The following is a 20,980-nucleotide window of genomic DNA, read 5'->3' on the forward strand; positions in this document are numbered from 1 at the left end:
GTCAGTACAGAATTTCCTGTACTTGCTAAAGAACTTCTGATCCAGGTTGAAGTGTAGACCTTTATTATTAATTACTATTGCATAGATGTAGGGCCAGATCTTCAGCAGGTGTAAATTGGCATAGCTCTATTGACTGGAGCCATGCTAGATTACACACATCTATTATATTTTAGAGTTTGTCTGATTGATGAAGAACTCCTATATGCTAAGAACTAGGCACACTAAATTCAGTAGACAGCTTCCTCTTACAATGTAAAGCAATTTAAGGGCTTGGTTGTGCCAAGAAAATCAGATGTGCCTGGAATGGGATTGCTTCTCATAAAACAAAACAGAAAAAGGTAGAATCACCAAATCATGTACTGTACTCAAAACTGATATAACTGAGTGGATGTTGAAAGATACTGATCCAATATAAGCCAGAGAAATAGGAGAAAACTGGAATAGGATTGCTTCTCAATAAACCTTACAGAAAAGAGATACAATCAGAGATATTTGGAGTAATACTCTGTTTTGACACAGCTAAATCAATGCTTAAGGTTTGAAAACTAGAACACATTATTAGAAGCCAAATTTACTATAGCCCTTCTTTGTTAAAATACAGCGAATGTTAAGAGTTTATAGGGATGAGGGAAAATACACTTAATAGAATTCCCTTTTTAAAAAAAAATTACTAATATTAACTTCATAAAAACAGGACTGTATTTTTGAAAACTACAATAATTTCAATAAAGCATGTATATTTCCCTTCTATTTCCTTCCCCCTCAAAAAAATTTTAAGTTAAGGACTCAGGTGATGCCAGGTAAATCTGCTGGTGTGTAATAACCTAGTCCCAGACCACTCTATACAACCACCAGTCTGTTGCGATTGGACTTACTTGCTTGGTCTCAAAAGCTTTCAGCCTTCTGTGCTGGGTTGAGTAGAGTTAGAGTCTAGTCACTGACTGTGGCCCTGGACCACAAAGAAATGTTCCTGGGCTCTGACCTCTTGTCCAACAACCTTTGCTAAGACATGGGATTCTGCTGCTGAGCTGTCTTAGCCTCTGAAACCAGTGTGTCAGCTGTCCAGGGCCTCCCAGTCATTTACATATGCTCTCTCAGATCTCCACCCTAGGCTGTGAGCATCTTAGGGTTCTAGTGTAATGCATTCTGAGATGACGTTGAAAGGAACACAGGCTTAGCAAATAAGGCTCTTAAACACAGTAATGTTACTTTTAAAGCACTCTAGAGTAAGTTGTGAGGTGCACTCTCCCTTAGTCTGAGCTAACCCCTCCTGTGAGTGAGTAGTTTGGAAGCATTCTTGGCTTGGCAGAATTTCCTCAACTCTTTCTTTCCTGGATGTCCTCTACTTGTGTGACAATGGTTGACTCACCTACACAGAGAAAGACCCCTCCTTTAAATAGAGACCCTGTTTCTCTTTGCCATGTGCTCCACTTGGATGTTCCAGTTCTCAACTCTACCTTACTCAGACCCAGTGGGGTTGGAAGCATGTAGGTCCCAGTAAAACTGGTCCAATCGCAACAGACTGGTGACTACAGACGAGTACTGGGCCAGATTATAATAGATGTATGTAATCTGCCATTGCTCCTCTAGTCAATAGAGCTATGCTGATTTACGCCTTCTGAGGATCTGGCCTATATCTGCATAAAATAGTAATGATAAAGATCTATGCTTTAGTGTGCATCAGAAAGTCTGTAACAAGTACAGAAAATTCTAATCTGACTGTATTTCTTTCTTCCCCTTGAGTCATGCATCCAGCACCTGTAAGCTCCCATGCAGAAAAAAAAGCTTTTTATGCCAGGGCTGGCCCGTAGTTGTGAGACAAAGTTGATGGCCCCAGATTGCAGTCTTGACGGTTTCTCTGTGACAGTGCTTCAGTGAGGAAGCAAACACCTGGGCTAGTCCACTGTTTAGAATACAGTGCCACAGGCTTCCATGGAACAAGGCTTACTATTGTGTTCAACACCTAATACAAAAAGGGGGTACATGATGTGACACAGACATATCCCATTCCGTTGCAACAATAGGTGAGGCTTTTACCCATTATATGTTGTAGCGAATTATTTGCAAACTTCTTTTACCTGCTATAGCTAATATTAAGTTTTAGTTAACAGTGTTGGTGTTCCATTGTAAAATCAGTTTTAAATCATCCCTGGCACAAACATTTCCAATGAAATTTTATGGAGGAAGTTTTATGGAGTTGATGCACTTTTCTTGTTGAAAGCACCTTTCTATTAGTACAAAGTATTCTCATCATGGACTGCTATGGCCAGTCCTTAGTAGAATCCTGCGTACAAAATGTCCCATTAATGTCAAAGATACTTCACTTTTTAAAATATATAGCAATTGCTCTAGGCAACGAAAATCATTACACTTTCATGCAGCATGTAATGCTAACAAATAACTAATCATCAGATTCTGTCTCTTTATACAGTTAAATGAGTACATATACTTTACTCTGTGAGGACTGGAATTTAAATCCATGCAGAATATGGCTCTGGCAGACAACAGCTGTTTGTTACATAAAATGTTACAAGTGAAAAGATACAAACCCAATTTTACAGCACTACATTTTAAAGTAGTCCAGCAAAGACAGCAGGAGAAATGGTACTTCAGGTAACATGATTCATTGCAGCTTATTACATTAGATTTATTATACAGTTACTAAGGTAGATGATTACATAGCATTGATTCAGGCTACGTCTACACTATGAGATCAATTTGAATTTAAGGCAGTTAGCTCAATTGTACCAAGTGACTGTCTTCACTGTAAATACCATTAGCTTGATTTAGGGAGCACTAATATTGATAGCATAATAGCATCAGAACTGGGTGGGTATAGCATCAAATTCGAATTTAACAGTTCAAATGAAGGCTAGTGTGGAAGCGCCATGTCTTTGAATCAAATTCATTAGCCCCCAGAGGCTGACCAGCACTTTTGCACGTGGCTCCCAGCTGCCCACCGCTCAGAGGAGCTGGGAAACTGATCAGCTCAACAGCCCAGGTCAGTTTCCTGGCTCCTGCAAGTGGCGGGGAGCCAAGAAACTGCAGGCACTTCTGCACCTGGCTCCCAGCTGCCCACCACTCATGGGAGCTGGGAAACTAACCAGTGCAGCACCTGGCTCCTGGCTCCCCCTAGTCAGGAGCAGCAGTGCTGGTCAGTTTCCTGGCTCCCTCCAGATGAGGGGACCTGGGAACCAGGCAGCAGGATGAGCTCTGTCAGCAGTGGGCATACAGCAGGGGCTAGCGGAAGGGCACAGAATGCGGGGCTGAAGGAATTGTGGGATAGGTTCCCAAAATGCACTGCTGAAACAGTCAATATTTGGCCACTCTAGTGTGGCAGCACTAACTTGACTTTGTGTGGACTTTGTGGAAAGTGAGAATACACAAAATTGAGTTTATAAAACCCAGCATTATAAAATTAAATTTAATAAAATTGAATTTATGTGTAGTGAAGATGTAACCAAGTTCAAATTTATTAAAATTGATTTTGTAATGCTGGGTTTTATAAATTCAAATTTGACTATTCTCACCTCCCCACAGACTCCCTGCAAAGTCAACTTATTGCTGCCACACTCAATCGCCAAACATCAATTGTTGCAGCAGTGCATTGTGGGAACCTATCTCACAGTTCTCTCAGCCCCATCGCATTCTGGGTATTTTCACCGGTGCGGTATAGGAAAAAAAATGCCCTGCAAGTGGTTGTGGGAATGTTATGTCATCTTCCCACATTGCATTGCCCTCATTCCCTTCCCATGGAAAGCAAATGGCCATTTCTCCAGAAGGAAGGAAGGAAAAGTAGGGAACCAAAATATGTATGTGCTCTGGAATCATCTGGAGGACTATGCCATGTAAACTGATCCCTCAGCTTCTTTTCCTCCTTTGAAACCATAGTATGGTACGACCTGTCTTAAGGAAGCCTTTTGATAAGGAACTTGCCAAAAGAAATGAAGATTGGAAAGAAAGCATCAACAAAGATTGCCAAATTAACTGAAATATCTGGCTTTTATAATTGAATTATCAAAGATTTTACATAAAGCAGCAAATGGACATTTTCTCAGAGTGAAAGAAGTAAAAGTAGGGAATCACAGGTGAAGGACAACCCAAATAGGCTGGCTTCAGAAAGTGTAATGCACCAGGCAGGGGGTCTGTCATACTGATCTGGGATCACCCAGAAGTCTGTGTCATCTCAGCTGGCCCTTCAGCCACTCCCACACCCTTGAATCCAGAAACATCATCCCTGAAAATATTACAGGAACAATGCAAAGCTTGAAGAAAGAAAAGGAAAGTAAAGTTGAGGAAAAAAGACATTTTGTGATGCATGGTTTTCGGCTCCCCACTTCACTGCACAGATGTGTGCAACATGGGGGATGGAGCTGATAAAATTTCCACATGTATGAATGATTCTGTGCCCTGGGATCACCCAAGTGTCTGTGTCATCTCAAATGGCCCTCCAGCTGCTCCCGCAAGCCCCATTGAATCCAGAAACATCATCTCTGAAAATATTACAGGAACTGAGCACAGCTTGAAGAAAGAGAAGGATAGTGAAGATTAGGGAAAAAGACATTTTTGATGCATGGTTTTTGGCTCCCCACTACACTACACAGATGTGTCCAACTTGTTGAAATGGTCCCTTCAGTGTTGCTCAGGTGTGGGGGCCAGCCCCCCTCATTCCATTAGGGGGATGTCATGGGGTATGGAGTTGTCCATTGAAAGGCCAGTTGAAATGGGCCCTTCAGAGCTGCTCAGGTCAGGGGACAAGACCATGAAAATCCTTGCCATAGGGGAAGACTTTCCCTGGTGGACAGCAAGCACTCGCAATCTCTGCTGTTGGGGGTAGAGTTCCCCCCCAGCAGGCAGCCAGCCTCAGAAAATCTTTCCTGCCTTTGGAGCCTTCACCGCATGAAAGCCAGGACATGGTGCTGCCTGGCAGCATGGTCCGCACTGAACAGTATGTATGACCTTTTATTGGATCGGGGGCGAGCCACATGATGTGGTTGGGTGTGGGAAAGATCTCGACTGCACAGCACCTGTGGGGGAGGGAGGGCTTCCCCTGTATAAATGTTAAGCACATAAAAGAAGATTTTCAGCCTTTCCTACAAGCACGGCCCCCACAGACCAGCTGCCACATGGTGCAGTGGGGAGGGGCTGGCACTAGCACTGAAAAACAAAAAAAAATTCAAGAGCTCAGCTTACAGCAGGAGAGACAGAACCATGAACTCCATGTTGGGGCTATTTTCAAAGGGTAGATGGGCTCTAATAGTGCTAATAGCATAGAAAGAAAGAAGTTTCTCAACCTCTCTTACAAGCATGACCTCACAGACTAGCTGCCATGGGTTTCCTGGTGCTGAATTCAACTTCGCAGGCTTCCTCTTACCTAATTCCTGAGCACCTGGAGAGCAGCAGAGATAGAAGTGGCCAGAGTGGACAACTGTGAGGTATTGTGGGATACATACAGGACACCTCTGGAGGCTAACAAGGTCTATTAAAAGACATGGCATTTCCACACTGGCCTTAATTTGAACTTTTAAATTCGATCTTGACATTACATCAAGTCGCTTCTCACAGGGTTATAATAGTGACCTTACCTCTCCCTAAAATTGACCTAATGGTCTTTACAGTGCAGCCAGTGACATTGTAAATTCAAGCTAACTGCCTTAAATTTGACTTTATGATGTAGTGTAGACATAGCCTCAGAGAGACAATACATTCTGAAAAAGAATTGGTTTTCAAATTTGAATATGTAGCATCAAAATTTTACTTTTTCAGTATATCTTTCATGTGAGGGTAAGAGTCACAGCTCGTCTGTGAGTTATTTAAATATTGTTTCCATCTGAAGTGAAATATTTGCCCAAGATCATACAGTGAGGTAGGGACAGAATCAGGAATAAAGTCCTCAAAGGCCTAACTTTCAATCTCCAATTCCACCCATTTCAAATCTATTTCAAAATGCTCCCAACAACGAGATCAAATAATTTTCTAAAAGCTATGCTCCAATTCAGCCTAGAAGTTATGGGGTTTGAAATGTTAATTTGGATAAAGTTCTAAGGTCTGTGTTATTGTATTCAGGAAGTCAGACTGGATCATCATAAAGGTCACCACACAAAACCCACTGGCCTTCCTTTTCCCTAAAAATTAACAATTAGCAGTGGGGACGACAGCTGCCAAGGGCCTTTAGGTAGGGCTAAGGTTGGAAGAGTCAGTGCCAAGGGCAGTCAGCTCTCAGCGCCACCTGGACCACAGTGTTGGGCCCTCCCAACTCTCTCATAGCCACACACAGCTGGAGGAGTGATGCCCTGGCCCTTCAAAGGGGCCCAGATCTCCAGCCACTGCTGCTGTGAAAGTAGCGGTGCAGCGGCCAGAGCTCCAGTCTTCTTTGAAATGCAAGGCCTAGGAGTGACTGCTCCCTTTGTCCCCGCCATGTTGGCAGGCCTGGTAATTAGTCTTCTTTAAAAACTTCCTGCAAAATTGCATTCTTCAAAACTAACTCTTTTCATGCAAGAGGTTACAAAAAGTAGTTCAGAGACCCTGAACATTTGACAGATTAAATCAAACAAATCGATTTTAATTTTATTTTGACAAAAATTCACACTGGGTCTGGCAGCCCCTTGTAAAAACAGTGTAACTAGCCGCAGTTTGAAATATGTGAGATATAAAACCCTGAGAGCAGGTTTTATAAGACAAACCTGGCAGACTCTTAACCCTAGCAGTATTATCAGTGTATGTGATGATAATACAAAGATATGCTTCAGAGCTCTTTTATTAGATTCTGACATAAGAAGGGGAAATGAGATGCTAAAAGTTATGGGGAAATGGAGAATTTGGCCTCAGCTGTGCATATTTAGCACCTAAATCAAGTGAAGGCTGTTTATTGAGTTATTGATTCCAATAAGATCTTAATTAAAAGTTTGGTTCATTACTGCACTATTGCTTGGCTGCAGGTGCCCAGACTACTAAATTGCATATTTAATTAAGTACTAATTTGGTAGGAACAGATTCTCAGTTGCCGTAAATCAGACTTCAGAGGTACAATTCCAGTTAATAGCAGCTGAGGTTCTGTCCTATTTGTTTTCCATAAAGCAGGCATTTTTTGGAGGACGGGGGAAGGAGTAAAGGAGTTATAGTGTATAGTCCCCATTTGCTGAGCAGTAGAAGACACTGACATTTTGCAGGTTGGCCTCCCATTGAACTAGAAATCTGTGATGAAAAGTATAAATTTATTCTTAGTGCAGTTAGTCCATGAACGAAGTGGTCAGAAACAGCACAAAGAGATATAAGCTAAAATACTTATGCCTGGGTCCCAGAGAATAATTCTGCCTCAAATATTTACTTTAGTTAGAAAGGCCAAAGCAGAGACCAAAATCGTTTTCTGCTTGCTAGAGTTGCTCTGAAATGAACACACAGTCTGAAATTAACAATACAGCATTTTTTCAAAGGGATAATGCACTAAAAAGAATAACTTGCAATACTGTATATAGCAGTTGCTATCTGTTGTCTCCACCATAACAATATGAACAGTATTAATACTACTAGCACTTTGTTTAGCTAGCAACTTCCATCACAAAGGATCCTACAGAACTATGGATCAGATTTTCAGATGCTTGCATTGCTGAATGTTTCTATATGTGCTGGTATTTTCAGGCACAAGAAGAAGATAGGTGAATATTGGGCCTCCAAAAGGAGGGCACAGTGTGTACATGGTAAAGAAAGGATGACTGCAAACAAGCTGCATTGTGGTTGGTCTGCCTTCAGAGCCTGATATCCCACATTTATTTTCCAGTTTGCGAAGGGTGTGCTAGAGTCAGTTAGACAAGCAATTCAGTCATGGGCAGAGCATCAGTCATAGACGCAGGCCATGTCCAATCAGCCCTCCATATCTTCAGGCTTTCAATCTCAGTGTAGTGGATATCAGGGCATGTGGAGGGGTTGGGATGGAAGGGATGTGGAAATGGAAGCAGCAGGACTATATCTGTTTGGTTTGAGGTGAATGAAAGAGACATACAAACTACCATTGGGGCAGCCACTGTAGTCACCCATACAGCTGAATTCATATGCCTTTTTCCTGCCATGTTTTGTACTGCATGCTTGTCAGAGCACTTGCCATATGTTAGGTGCATCAGCACATGCTAATGAACCATTAGGATGGGTTAGCGTGACTGGTGGAGATGGGGCTACACAGCTGGACATGGGGAGCCTAAATGACACAGAGCTATTGAAAATTGGCCTAAGGCAGCCATATAAAAGAATCAATAGGGAGAACGGCATTTTAATAGCAGCCTAGCAGGTGCACCTGCTACACTTCTATTTCAGTCCGAATAGTATTTTCCAGTTATTGATTCTGCTGTGCCTGTGGACCAGAGCATATGTCTGCACCTATCCAAAGGCTATGCCCTCACAATGCCAGATGACCATGATGGCTGTTTGCCATCATTGCCTTAACTACCTCTGGGCCTAGAGGCCAGACATGTGCTATGTAGACCCTTACCAGGTTGTATGGGAAACAGTCTATGTGGTGCACATGGTATTGTTAGCTGTTGTAATATTTATTAATATGTTGTTCTTTTCATAGTGGTTGTGGACCACAGACTGAATTTGGGCCATGGTTATAGCAGATTTTTTCCTTCCCTCCTCTTAGTTGTCTCCTGCTAGAATCTGGAGAAGGGCCCAGTGAGGGCCAAGGCCCAGAAGAAGCAGGTGCCTTCCTGCAGTCCAACCATCCCCACACACAGCAATGGTCCCATGTTTACAGGAGGGGTGGGGAGAACTGAGAATTGTAGTTTTGGTTGCAGTTGTTACTTCATTTTCACTTGTGCATAATGTAGCACAGTGCGTGCATGTGTGTTTTTTCTGTGTGATTCACAAAACCCCTAATATTTTCTATTCCAGAACTCTGGTGTGTAGGATATAAAGATCTGGCATCTGCTGGATCCCACCAGAAGCCGTGTTAGAGCAAATATAACAGTTCAGTGGCTTAGGATAGCCAGGGGTGGCAGTAGACCAGCCCACTTTCACCTCTGAACTTAGCAGAACTGGTAATAGCATCATAAGCAACAGATGTGCTAAAATGCAACAGAGCACAAGCCATTCAAGTTGTGTCTTTCCTGTTCTTGGGCTGGTCAAGGCATGATTGAGAGAGTAGAAGAGGTGTTACTGAAGAGTCCCACAAAGAGGGCAAGGCAGCCTAACGCTCTTTTTGAGAATCTGTGAGCTGTGCTGGCATCCAACCTCTGTGTGAAGACAGATGTTGGCCACACTCTTGTAAGGCCTCATTTTCATGGGCTGGTGTTGACGCATTTACAAATAAGTAAGAAAGGGTGAAGAAACATACACAACTACAGGAGTCACTGTGCTTATACTTCAAGTTCTTTGAGAACTATAAACAATGGACTACTTCCCTGTGCAAATGCTCAAGAAGAACAAAGGATAAAAATTGTAGATGCTGGATTGGACCCTGATCTGGCAAATACATATGTTGTTGAACACTTTTACTACTTTTAGGAGTCCTACTGATTTCAGTGGGATTACTCATAGTAAAATTAATTATGCATATAAGTGTTTGCTGGATCAGGGCCCTGACATGTGGATCCTCCCTATGCCAGAAGGAATATGCTTATATTAGATGTACCTTGCACCATAAGAGGGCAAGTGTTGTTATGCCTATGTGCAGCCTTCAGATGATACTAGTCAGCGGCGCCGACAGCCACTGCAGGCTCTGGAGCGAGGGAGGAGTGGGGGCTGGCTCCCTGGCCTGGAAGGGGTGGGGCCAAGGATGGAAGGGGCAGGTCCTAGGGCAATCAGTGGTACTGCCCTGTCCCCCCACCCCAAAATTCTGTGGCAGCATTTCAAAGGGCCCTGGAGCTCTGGGTGCTGCTGCTCCTAAAGTAGCAGTGTCAGGGGCTGGAGCTCCAGGACCTTTTGAAACACTGGGCCCTGGGGCAACGGACTCCTTTGCCCATCCTCCCCTCCCATCAGCAGGCTTGATACTAGGGTTTGCAGCTGCCTATTGGATTATTCTTTGTATTTGTATATGATAGTGGTTTTCAACCAAACCACTTTAGAAGGCACTTTAAAAGGATGGCTCTTATCCCACATTTAACCTATGGGCAAACTATGGCTTAAAAAGGTTAACTGATTTACGTAAACACACAAAGCAGAGCAGAATCTGACTTGTAGCCTTCCACTCCAACTATTAATCCATGTTGCTTCTGCAGACTATGGGACTGACTTTATACCCATAAAAATGCAGACATGTTGGGTGAAAAATTGCATGTTCCTTCAGAGCTGACTACTGAGAAATGCTGATTGCCTTGAAATTTTTTAACACTACTGTTACATATTTTGCTGTAAATTTTGGGAATTTATTCCCAAACAGATACATAATTTCACCAGTAGTCTCAATATTTTGAATTTTGATTAAAAATTAGAACTATATAAAATTAACATGAAACATGTTAAATGAGCTAAAAACTGGAAAGCGGATAGGTTTCACTGATGGGATGATTCTGTAAAGGGAATCTTGCAAGGATTAGTTTTTGGTTCTATGCCATTTAAATGTTTATCTGTGTTGTGGGAGAAAAAACCATCACTGATCTAGTTTGCAAATGACACAAAAACTGGAGGAGCGGTCAAGAAGCAAGAAGACATATCACTGATACAGAGGGACCTAGATCGTATTGTAAACTGGGTGCAAGCAAACAGTATGTCAACATACACATGCATACATTAAGGAACCAAAAATATAGGCCATGCAATGGGGGGACTCTATCCTGAGATGCAGTGACTCTGAAAAAGATTTGAGGTTGTGGTGGGTAATCAAATGAACATGAGGTCCCAGTGATATGCTGTGGCCAAGGGAGTGATACAGTCCTTGGATGCACAAATAGGGGAATCTCAAGTAAGAGTAAAGAAGTTTTTAAACTCTGTATTCGACACTGAGGTGAGGGCAGCTGGAATAATGTGTCCACGTCCACAGTTCAAGAAAGATGTTGATAAATTCCAGAGGGTTCAGTGAAGAGCCACAAGAATGATAAAAGAATTAGATAGCAAGCCTTGTAAAGATAGACTAAAGGAGTTTAACCCCCATGTAGCTCAACACAGAGAAATCCCTTGATCACAGTTTATAAAGTACCTAGTTGGGGAACAGATATTTAACCGTAGCTTTACGTGTAGCAGACAAAAGAACAGAACAATCCAATGGCTGGAAGTTGAAGCTAGACACAGTCACACTAGAAATAAGGTTTAAATTTTTAAATTAATCACTGGGACAATTTTCTGGGGATGTTCTAGATTCTCCATCACTGGCATTTTAAATCAAAATTAGATTTTTTTTCTAAAGATCTGCTCTAGGGATTATTCTAGGGAAATTCTGTGGTTTGTGTTATGAGGAATGTCAGATTAGATTATCACAGTGGTCCTTTCTGGTCTTGGAATCCATTAATCTATGAATCAGCAGTTCTGGACTTGTCAAACTCAATATTTTTCAATGGAATATTCTGATGACTAAAGAATTAGTTTTACCTTTAAGATTAACAGCAGAGCTGGCTGAGAATTTTCAACAGTTTTGGCAAGAAGCATTTTACAAAACTGTTTTGCTGTTTTTCAGTCATCTTGAGGTCAATATTTGAATTTTTGATGAAATTTTGACCTTTTTTGAGTTTTTTTTTTCATTTTTGCCAAAACCATTCTAGTTTTCTTCAAATGTTGTATTTGTTCCTAGCAAATATTTGGGCTTTTCCATTAGGGGGTAAACACTATGCCAGATTCACCCCTGCATAAACTTCAGGTTGACACCATTGGAATTCCCTTTCAGACAATACAGAATGTTGGTGAATCAGACCCATTGAATTTTTTATCTTCTATTCTGAATGGAGATAGTATTCCAGTTCTATGGCTGTTTTTACAAAGCTACAATGGTCTTAATGCATGTAAGATCTCATCAAGCAAACCATTTTTGTACAACCATATTATAGTGATATGCAAGTGCAAAACACTGGGAAATGTGATTGCTTGTCAGCAGCCAAAATGCTAGCAACAGGAACACAAAACGTGTTTTGCAAATTGTACAAAAATAATCCAGCCGTCTCATGGGGAAGTAATGTTGTGTCAAAAGTGAAGTTGTACTTTAAAAAAATGTCTACCTGCAATTCTTTCACAATCATTTTGAACATAGGTTAAAATTTGGGTTGTTATATATTTGACATTTTCCAGTCAGTGCACCTTAAAAGTTTAAATGAACAGTACGAGCTTTGAAAGTTTCAATATGAGCTGCTGCTAACATTTTTTGCAAAGTTTAAATGTGGTTGTTTGTCCTGCTCTCTAAATAAAGTGTCACAAAGTTCTGTCAACACTGGAGACATTTAGAGCTAATAAAAGGAAAAATCTAAAGCTTTGATCAATGCAACATTAGAGGGTGTTTTGCAGCATGAATTAACAGTTTATTGGCATTAGGTTAAGGCAGCAAATTATAACTGAATAAGTACAGCGTTTTATAGCTGCACTATGAAATCAACTCCCCCACCACCTTTTTTCAACCTTTCATCTTCGTTTTGTTTTTATCTGCCAAACTTCATCACCCCGAACCTCCCTGAAAAAGAAGCAGGAAATGGTTGCCTCCACACACTACTAAGTTTTATCTACCCCCAGAGATATGTGAGTAAATGAATCTAACTTTCTAATAGTCATAGAGCATTTCTTTAACAGGGGCTAAACTCTCCAGAAACTAGCACAAGATTATACACTAAAATCTAATTTTCTGGCTAAGTTGGGCTTCTCTTGGGAACCTTAGTAGCTGCCTGCAAGAACTTCCCTTGAACCAGCAGTATCAGCAAGCACTCCTTAAGTTGCTAAAAATATATAATGTAAAAATAACCAAACCCCTAAAAAAATGGAAGATTTAGAAACTAGGAAGGGATGGAAAAGGGAAGTACTATAAAGAGAAGGGCATATATAAAGACGGAGGGGTCTAAGCCTTTTACAATAGAGGCAGTCTGAAATAACCATGGTTTCTTCTTTGAATCGTGAGAATAGCTATTTTCTTGTTTAAAAGCTTAAAGAGCTATTAAGTTGGGCAAATCACTGGTAAAACAGCTGGAAATGTAAATAGCAATTTAAACAGCCCATTGCCCCTCAATCCAAATGTGGAATGTGCAGATCTACTTCAAAAACGTCCCTCCGGTTTTATTATATTGTCAATGGTAAGAGGATTGAGTGGGGACCCTTTCTCAGTAGGTTGAATGGAGACGGTGTGCTTTATTTAGCAAATCCACAATTTTTTTTTATTTGCAAGTGAGCAGACGGGTCTCTAATTTTCACGCCATTCTCCCTTAGAGACCTCCTTCAATTGCACCGTTCTTTCATTATGTGGAACTAATGAAGTGCTCTGCAGCCCTTAGGTCTCCAAAGAATCCATTGCTCTAGGAATATAGCCCTTAAATAAAACATGTTTTGGTGGCCAACTTCAAAAATCTGTGCTGATGGGGGAGAGGAGGGAGCAAAATAAATAACTGGCTTGGAATTAGTGTATGTATGTGTGTGCAGAGTTGCGGGGGGGACTGCAGGATGGGTGGATTACCTAACATATGCTTTTAAATTACAGTTACAGTCAAAGGATACATTTGACAATGTCATTTTTGGCTCTTTGGATTCAGTCTAGAAACTAACCAAAAAGAAAGTCTGGAAAAAAGTTCCAATATAATTATTTTGTAAATAATGCATTTTCAGGGACTGCATCATACTGCTTGATACTGACAAACTCTACTGTGTTTTGCTGTTTGTTAAAAATAATGCACTGCTAGATCAATAGGTCTAACAATCCAGCAGCTCAGTTTGAAGTGTGGCTGCCTTGGGTATCTTAATAATAACACATAGCATCTTATACAGAGCTTTCCATCTTCAAAGTACTCTGCAAACACTAACTCATTAACCTTGCTTGTTTATTCAGCCTACTGAATGCTTAGCTCAGTATTATCCATGCTGCATCAATTTCCCTATTTTCCCAAGACTATGTTGATGTTAATACCACATTTTCATCCTCCACTCCCGGCCTTGTGGAACATGGTTATTCCCTGTAGTTTGGATTTGTCAAAACCTGAAAAACCTGCAAAACCACCCTGCAAGCAGTCCCTTCCCTCTGGCATTTTTAATTGATTCTCCTTTCTTTCCTAAAGCTTTTAATTGGTCAGAGCCCCCTTTTACTTCCCCCCACCCTACAATCGCATCTTTGCATCAGAAATGTTCTTTCCCACAATATCTTTGTCTCCAAAGTTCCAGTTTTTTTTAAAAAGAAACTGTATTTAAACATATGATTTCTTATACACACCCAGCTTATATATGAACTCAAGAAAGAAATGTAAACATTTTGTTTTTATTAGCATCCATTTCCTTTCGCATTACTCGTCTTGCTTAATTTTATTTAGTGCTGGTTCTAAGTTGTAGCATATTGGAGCTTGGCTTTCACACACTGAAATAATACTATCATCATGATTATTGTATTGCTGGCATGAGAAACTGGCTGGCTTAATTTCAGTGTAAACTAGAACAGACTGCAATGTCTGTCTTTGTCTGTAAAATAATTTATATTTATAGAAACTGTTGTAATACTGTATATTGAGCAAAAGGGTTTCTTGGAGCATAACTGTTATTCAAAACACAGGATTTATTCAAACTTCTTGCCTGAAGAATAATGTATTTACGTTCAGCTGAATATATTAAAACAATGTTTGAAGAACATTGAGGTTGCATTTTCAGACTTCTGGTGGCTGGGACTGAGACACTGCCTTTAATAAGCTTCCTTTGTGCCTTGGCACGCATGCCTGGCAGTATCATATACATGGGATCAGAAATCAGAAGGTGACCAGTAATTCTGGGTGCCTAATTTGAGATATTTCAGAAGGGTCAGTTTTTCAACCATGCTTTGAGCATTCACTCTTAGTTATGTCCATTTATGGTGTTCTATGAAGGCATCCAAAATCATTAGAAATATTGGCCCTGAGTTATGTTTCTAGCTGTATCAGAGATTGTCTGTGTGATGCTGGAAAGTCACACAACTTCTCAGCACCTCATTTTAACTGTCTTTGAATGCAGACAATAATCCATATTCCCTGTAATTGAGTCTAATTCATTAACTTGAATCACTGAGTAGAAGAAACTACTATATAGTATTGCTGTGACTTCCAAAGTACTAGGTATCCACAAACTGCGCTGATGTCCTGTGCATCTGCCACTCCCATTTTAACAACTACGAATTGCAGGCCATTATTACCATTACTGCTACTGTATGAATGCAATGTAAGTTAAAAACCCAGCTGAAGTGAATTAAAGATGAAGATTCAATGTGTATTTTTATCTTTGGCTGAGTTAGGATATGTCTGCATAGCAGACTTATTTTGAAATAAGCTATTCCAGGAGGCTGCCATCTACACTAGCAAGTCCATTTGAAATTGGGGTCGAAAGACAGCCCTCTTTCAAAATTCCCGACAGAGCATCTACACACACACACACACACTGAGATCTTCGAAATTAACTTTGAAAGAAGTGGGCCGTTCTGGGACAGCACCATGGGCCACCCGGCCATTGAAGGCGGGGGGGCAGTGGGAGGCCTGCGCCACACATGTGGGAAACCCCAGGATGTGGACATTGCAGGGCCCCCAGGATGGGGAGGGGAGGGGTGGGGCAGGGATGTAGGGGCAATCACATGGAACTAATGGCCCATTCCACTCTCCCCTTCTGTCTCCACAGCTCTAGCAGCTGGCAGCCAGACCACCCCATCCTGGGCCCAGGGAGCCCAACCCCTGAGGATGAGGGGGAATGGCCCAGACCCTGACCAAGGACAATGTGGGGCCACTGCCAGGCTGTCCACCAGTGCTACCAGGGTGGGGAGGAGGAGGCGGGGGATGCTGCCCACACCGCAGCTCTAAGGGACCTCACCGGCGTACTACGGGAGTGACTCGCCATGGAGCGGCAGTCTGGGACCAGGTGGCAGCCAATCTGGATGCCCTGACCCAGGCCATAACCAGCCACCTGGTCCTGGCTGCCGCCCCCTTGTAAGCCATTTCCACCCTCGTCCCTCCTGTCCCTACCCCACCATCCTCTGTCTCCCCATCATGAGGCCACCCTCCTGCCTCTCCGCCTCCAACCTCCCACCCACTCTGGTCCCCCTGCCACCCTCACCCCCTCTGACCTCTCACTCCATGCCAGTCCCTCCTTCCACCCCCCTACAGTGTCCCCCCACACAAGCCCAACCTTGCTGCCCTGGTCCCACCCCACCTCCCACCAGCCAGAAGGAGGCTGCACCCCCGACCCCTGCTCCCCCTGTGCTGACCCTGACAAAGCTGCAGGGGCCCAAGCAGTGCCCGTACCTCCCCATGCTCCTGGCTGCTCATTAAAAACATCCTGGGTAGGCTGCATGTGACCTGTGTTTGGCCTCACCAGCCAGGCCTACAGGGGATAGGCCATGTCTGCCATGATGCAGGACGGCATTGTGGTGTCCCCAGCAGGGAGCTCCTGACGGGGCATGAAGGTCCCCTCGGCCATCTGGTGGCCCAGCTCCGAGTTCTGGAACACCCTGGCATTGTGGGTGTGGCTGGACTAGTCCACGCAGGTGTCCTGGAAGTGACTATTGGCATCAGTGAGCGCCTGCAGGACCACGGAGTGGTAGCCCTTGTAGTTTACATAGGCCCCGCCACTGTGCTCCAGGGCCCGGATGGCGATGTGTGTGCCGTCCAGTGCCCCGAAGCAGTTCGGGAACCCCAACTTCTCCAAGGCCTGGATGGCATCTTCCAGGTCCCTGATGTGGATCGGCTGCCACAGGAGGACCCAGTTGATGGCCTGGATGACCTGCAGGGCATAGTTGGGGGGAAGCACTCATGAGTGTGGGGGGGGGGTGCAGCTTGCCCGCCTGTCTCTGCCCCCATCCCTGGCGTGGGCCACCTCCACCAGTTCTCGACAGTGCCCCTTGATGGGGTGCCCCCTGCCCCCTGGCTCCTGCAGTGGTGGGGGTGTGACACAGGCACGGCTTACCTCATCAAGGACAGCCCTAACAGTGGCCCTACTCACCCCAAACTGGTGGCCAATGGATCAGTGACTGCCCAGGGTGGCGAGTTTTCAGAGGACGATTGCCACCCCTGTCTGGAGCAGGAGTGCCGGCCTCATGCGGGTGTCATGGTGCTGGAGGACTGGAGCAAGCCAGTGGCACAGCTGTAGGAATGTCCCTTGGTCATCTTGGAATTCAGTAGCCACTGGTCATTTCCCCAGTACTCCAGCACCCAGTTGTTGTTTGTGGGGAAATCCCACAAGTGGCAGATGACCCGGGGGCCAGGTGGGAGCACCGTGCCCTGAGGACAGCCTCCAGGGTGGTGGCTACCAGGGTGGCCACCTGGAGCCAGTGGTGCACTGCAGCCAGGACTGTGGCCAGCATGCTGCCCATGGCCTCGACGGGGTGGGGAGATGATCGGGGTCCATGGGGACCTGGGATCCTCCTCTGCTCGGTCTTGGTCTGCATGGCTAGGGACAGCTGGCTGGCCGTCAGTGTGTGCAGGCCGAGGCTGGGGTGGCAGGCGGCAGCCCCAGAAGGGCTTGTCCACCATGCAACCCTGCCCGTGGCATTTCCTGGCCCTGTAATTTCAAAAGGGGACCCTGGGATATTTGGCTGCTGTCTTTCAAAAGTGCACTGGGGGCCTGTTGAGTGGGTGGATCAGACTTTTGCTCCCCGTTTGTCAGTGTGGATGCTCTCTTTTGAAAGGCCATCTTTCGACATTTAGTTTTAAAAGCCATCTTTTCAAAAGGGAGCTGTAATGTAGACGCAGCCAAAGAGTTATTCCAGAATAGCTTATTTTGAAATAACCCTGCTAGGCTATGGCTGTGTCTACACTATGAGATAAATTCAAATTTAAGGCAGTTAGATCAATATTCCCATGTGACTGTCTTCACTGTAAATACCATTAGTTCAAATATAGAGAGCACTAATACTGAGATTACAATATCACAGTTACCTGACATCAAGCTTGAATTCAGAAGTTCGGTTGAAGGCCAGTGTGCAAGCGCCACATCTTAAAATTGAATTAGTTGGCCTCCAGAGGTGTTCTGTATGTAACCCACAATGCCCCTCAGTGATCCACTCTGGCTGCTGCTCTCCAGTTAAATAGGTAACCTCTGAATTTCAAAGCAGGAGCAGCAAGTCCGTGGCTGTGGGCTTATGTTAGTATGAGAGCCTGAGAAACATCTTTCTTTGCTATTATCTCTGTGAGTGCTTCTACCCATTACAAATAGCCCCTGCAGGGAGTTTGCTGTTCTGTCGCTACACTTGTTATTTTTTTCTGCACTGCCTGGAGCCAGCCACTGCCCTGTCGCCCCACGTAGCAACAAGACTGTTGTGGGGGTTGTGCTTGCATAAGACACTGAGAAACTTCTTCTCAGTGGTTTACATTTGTGCATGAACCCCCGGTCCCTCCCCCACAGGCACCGTGCAGCCGGGGTCTTTCCCACGCTCAGCCACATCACGTGGGTATCCCCTGACCCAATAAAGAGATGTGCCGGCTGTTCAGTGCTGACCATGCTGCCAGACAGCACCACGTCATAGATTGCATGTGTTTAGGGCTCCAAGGGTGGGAAAGATATTTGGGGGCTTGCAGCCACTGGAGGGAAGTCTTCCCCAGTGGCTAAGCTACTCAGGGAGGACTACCTCAACTGGGCTGCCACTGAACGCCCGCCCCCACGCCCATAGCATGGGACCACTGGGGCTTGCTGCCGCTGGGGGAAGTCTGCACCGGTGGCTAAGATAGTCGGGGGGGGGGGCTACTTCAGCTACTTCAACATTCCAAGCCGCTCTGCAGACCACAGCACCCCCCCGCATTCCGCCAAAAATATTCTCAGGAGCTTGCTGTCCATTGCAGACACTAGGTGGTTTTATATTTCGGTTATAGAATCTTTTTGCTACTATCTGCTATCTGTCTTCATGCTTTGAAGACATCAAAATCATGGGGGTGGGGGCTAGTTGAGATTCCTGTTTGCATTAAAAGTTCAGTGTATGATATTTCACTGCCATCATCCATGTTGGCAATATCTGTATAATGAAGGGAGAAGCCAAAAATTATTTTTTCCTAGACTTTTCTATCCTCTTTGCTCTAACTTTGAGAATGCAGTCAGGGCCCCTGTATTATTTTCAGGGATTACATGCAGTGATGGGAGGTGGGAAACTCTGTGGATGGCCAGTTGAGTACACAGTTGTTGCACAGAGGTCTTATAGTGCACCAGAAAGCCAAAGACTCTCCCCATCAGCAGCTCTTCTGTCTGAAAAACTTTCCTATCTCCTCTTTCTTCATGTTTTTCAGGGCCCCTGTATTATTTTCAATAAAGTCAAATATTTTTTTCTAGACTTTTTTATCTCCTTTCTTTTAACTTTGAGAATAGAGTCAGGGCCCCTGTATTATTTTCAGGGATCAGATGCAATCACAGGAGGGGGGATGCTCAGTGGATGGCCAGTTGAGAATCCAGCTACAGAAGAAAGACATTTCTGTAAACTTTTTTGCCATCTGTGTGGATGCCTTACTTTTGGACATTTGCTTAGCACAGGAGGGGAATGATGAAACTGCAATGTGGGAAGGTGCTGTCAAAGACCAGCGAGCATACCCAGAAAGCTACAGGGATGAGGGTACTGTGGGATAGGTTCCCACAATGCACAACTGCAACAGTCGATGTTTGCCAACTGAGTGTGGCAGCAATGAATCAACTGCGTGAGGAGCATGTGGAAGGTGAGGCTGGTCAAATTCGAACTTATTAATTCCAGAATTACAAAATTGATATCTATAAAGTTGAATTTATCTCTTAGTGTAGACTCAGCCTATGTCTACACTACAGCAACCTTTCGAAAGCAATTCTTTCTGAAAGATCTCTTTCAAAAAAACTTGTTTCAAAAGAGCATGTCCACACACAAAAAAGCAGATCAAAAGATAGAGAGCAGCCACACAACCTCTGCTCTTTCAAAAGAATGGGCCAGGGATCAAAAAATCCAGCACCATGAGGCCTACTCTTTTGAAAAAGGAGCCCCTGGGGCATCTACACATTTCTTTTTCTGAAAGAATCTTTCAGAAAAAAGGCCCTCTTCCTCCTCTGGGAGAGGAAGAGGGCCACCGGTAAAAGTGCCTCATTCTTCCATTTTCAGATCAAAAGAGTGCATGTTGTGTGTAGACGCTCCTCGGTTCTTTTGAAAAAGGTCCTGCTTTTCCAAAAGAACTTGCTATTGTAGACCCAGCCCAACACACAAAAATGCATTTCAAAATAGCTATTTTGAAAGACAGCATCTACACATAGGCTGTGTCTACACTAGCTCCCAACTTCAAAGGAAGCATGGTAAGTAGGGTGTTGGGAGACGACTAATGAAGTGCCGTGGTGCATATGCTGCATTTCATTAAGCTAATTCTCCCCTGCGGCAACTTCGAAGTGTTAAACTTTGAAGTGCTGTATTGCGTGTAGCCACAGCTCACCTGCCGGTACTTTGAAGTGCCTGGGCTACTTTGAAGTCCCTTTACTCCTGCAAAATTCTGGGTAGGGAGCCCAACTTCCCTTTAGTCCTCAGAATTTTGGGTAGGGAGCCCAACTTCGAAGTCCTTGGAGTAGTGCCCTACTTTGAAGTTTAACTTCAAAGTAGGGAGTGTGTAGATGCTCAACTTCAAAGTTGCTTACTTCAAAGTTGTACTTCGAAGTAAGCAACTTCGAAGTTATTTTTGTGGTGTAGACACAGCTTCGTAGTTTTTAAAAATGGTTGTTTTTTAATACCTTGGTCCTTTCTTTGCTCTACGTATCCAGAAGTAATTTTAAAAATTGCAAGTGACGGGCTTTCCGAAGTCATCATAGCTTTCTGTGTAAATCAGTATTTAACAACACCATGCCAGTTCCTAGTCTGGGTGGTGGTGGTGATGATGATGGTGATGATGATATGCAGTGTTTGACTGTATGTGGCAGAGCCCTGTTGTGTTAGGCACTGAACTGG

Source organism: Carettochelys insculpta, chromosome 1 (assembly GCF_033958435.1).
Source record: "Carettochelys insculpta isolate YL-2023 chromosome 1, ASM3395843v1, whole genome shotgun sequence".
Lineage (NCBI taxonomy): Eukaryota > Metazoa > Chordata > Testudines > Carettochelyidae > Carettochelys > Carettochelys insculpta.